A 2,702-nucleotide genomic window follows, 5' to 3' on the forward strand; every position below is an offset into this window, starting at 1 on the left:
TCGTCGCTCCGGCCGGACACGGCATCAACAGTATGGTGAGGGGCGTAACATTTCCGTCACACGCTTGAGGTATTCGGCCAATCACAACGCACTGGATAGCTGGCCAATCAGAGCACACCTCGCTTTTCAGACTGATGAGCTTTGTAAAAATCGAAGCATTTCAGAAAGGCGGGGTATAGAAGAGAAACAATAATGTACAGTATGTGGAAAATAATGTGTTTTTTGAACTTTAAACCGCATTAACACATTTCATTACACCAAATAAACAAAATAATGTTCTTTTTAGCAACATCATATGACCCCTTTAAAGTAAAGGTGCTTAAAAGGTTCTTCACAGCGATGCCATATAAGAACCATTTTTGGTTCCACAAAGAATCATTCAGTCAAAGGTTATTTAAAGAACCATCTCTTTCTTACCTTTTTATAAAAATTATAATACATTATAATTTTATCTGAAGCTCCAGTTACAGTAACAACTATGATCTATAGCGCCATGGCAAAAGAAGTCATATTTTACTTGAGCTGTGGGTTTGCGGTCTGAATTGAATGGGATTAGACACATATTGTGTAGCTGTCTTCACTAGCTGTGTGCAAATAACTATAGTGTGTTGCTGTGTTTGAAATGCAGTTTTAAAAACCTTCATTTTTTTTTTAGTTAATTTTTATTTTATTTTTTTTAAGAATCCAAGTTTTGGAGCTCACATAAATCTGACCAAATCACCTGATGCTTTGAAATGTTGCGAAATTTCAGTGATTGGGCGATAAATGCAGTTAATCTCAAACAGATTTAAATACAGTGTATGGTTAAACCTCGAGTGAGTTTTAGAATTTAAGTTAAAATTTGAGTAGTCACTGAACATATTTTTTGCTGTGTTCTTCTTGCCCCATTCACGTTGCTTTACCATGTCTTTAGTGTGTGACTTTAAAGTTTCGAAAAGCCTCTTTTCTCCAATTCACTAGCAAATTAAACATGCAATACAAACAATACAGTCTTATTCACGACAAATGGCTTGCATGAGTTTGCCTTTTAATGAATCGTTTTAAAAAACAGTTAATCAGTCTAATAGATCCTCCACTGAAAAAACTCACTAAATCAGTCAAATCGAATAGTAAATCAATCGTACAGCGTTATTTCAGTGACATCTTTTTTCTAAATGTTTTTTGAGGTTTTGTGTAGCCTACTTACTATGAAAATGTATTTATTATTTGTAAACTCTACATTTAATATGATAAAACATGATAGAAGACAATAACAACAAATGAGAATGAATTAATAAATTTATAAATAAATAGGCTATAATAATTTATATGCTGCATTAAATGCCATTTGACATTAAACCTTATTGGCCATTTTTATCTTCGCTTATCTATCCTAAAAGCTGAGCAACTGCTGGTCAGGCTGGGAGACCAGCGCGACCATCTTAAACCAGCTAAAACCAGCCAATCATCATAGGCTAACATTGACATTTCTAACATATGTTAGTACATCTGTAGCATAACAACTTCTAGTTAGCTAGAACTAGCCCCAATGCCGGTAAGCAGGTTACCAAATGTATGTTTTCTGAATTTTTGACCTCATTCACTCTTTTGGGTGCTATTCAGTCGATGATCAATGCTAATTTAGAAAGATGGTGTTACGGACTCTGCTAGATTTGAAAGCTGTCGATATCTATTATGCTGTTTGTATTTTCTTGTGATTCAACACTTGGCCTATTTTAATAGCAGTCATGTCAGGGAATGTCGTATGATGCTGGAGGAGTAGCATATGCTAGCTCATGATTAATGCTAAAACTATAATTTTGGCTTTCTTTGTAGAGTGCATTCGTAATAAACTCTTTTGCTTTGAAATTTCAAGGATGTAAACATTATGTACGAGCATGACACAAATGAATTCGAGACAAACTGGAAAAAGTCAAGGAAGTTTCTCATGGAAACATCACTCAGTGATATCAATGTTTTTTCTCATTCATTTTCAGATGAGGAAAGATCCAAATGGCTGCAGTGTTGAGAACGGAATGCCAGCATACTGCTTTCTGCATACTGAGCAGTTTGCATGTGCACTGTTTACTGCCAATAATTTAAAAAAAATATGAGAAATGGTTCTCATCGTATAATTTACTATATCGTTTAGTTATTCTAATTCATTTTATTTGATCTTTAGATTATTATTTTTTTTTCTTGTTTTGCCTTTTAAGCAGACTTTCTGTAAAGCAATCAGTTAAGGATAATCACTTATTCAAATCAATCAAATAAAGATATTGAAAGTCATAGATGATTTTACTTACAGTTCATTCATCACACATGAAATGGAAAGTCATAGCAAGCACAATTGTATTGTGTATTTTTGCACAGTACTGCATATTTTGCATACAAAAAATTTGCATAATGCACACAGTATAAATATAGTATAAATAGTAAGGTAGTATACCACTTCAAACACACGGTAAAAAAAAATCTGTGACATTTACGGTAAAATACCGGCAGCTGTGGTTGCCAGAACTTCACCGTAAAAAATATGGTAGCAACATTTTAGGGTTTACAGACTTAACTTAAATTCACAATAAAATACCGTATTTCATTAACTGATGTAATGTTAATAAACAAACATATTGAAGTACTAATATCTGTTTTCAACAATTGTAATACTGATAACCACCAAAAACAGGTAGTTATGAGGAAGTCGCATGATGAATCAAAGCTCA

This window comes from Sinocyclocheilus rhinocerous, unplaced genomic scaffold (assembly GCF_001515625.1).
Source record: "Sinocyclocheilus rhinocerous isolate Xijiao unplaced genomic scaffold, SAMN03320098_v1.1 scaffold623, whole genome shotgun sequence".
NCBI classification, from domain to species: Eukaryota; Metazoa; Chordata; class Actinopteri; order Cypriniformes; family Cyprinidae; genus Sinocyclocheilus; species Sinocyclocheilus rhinocerous.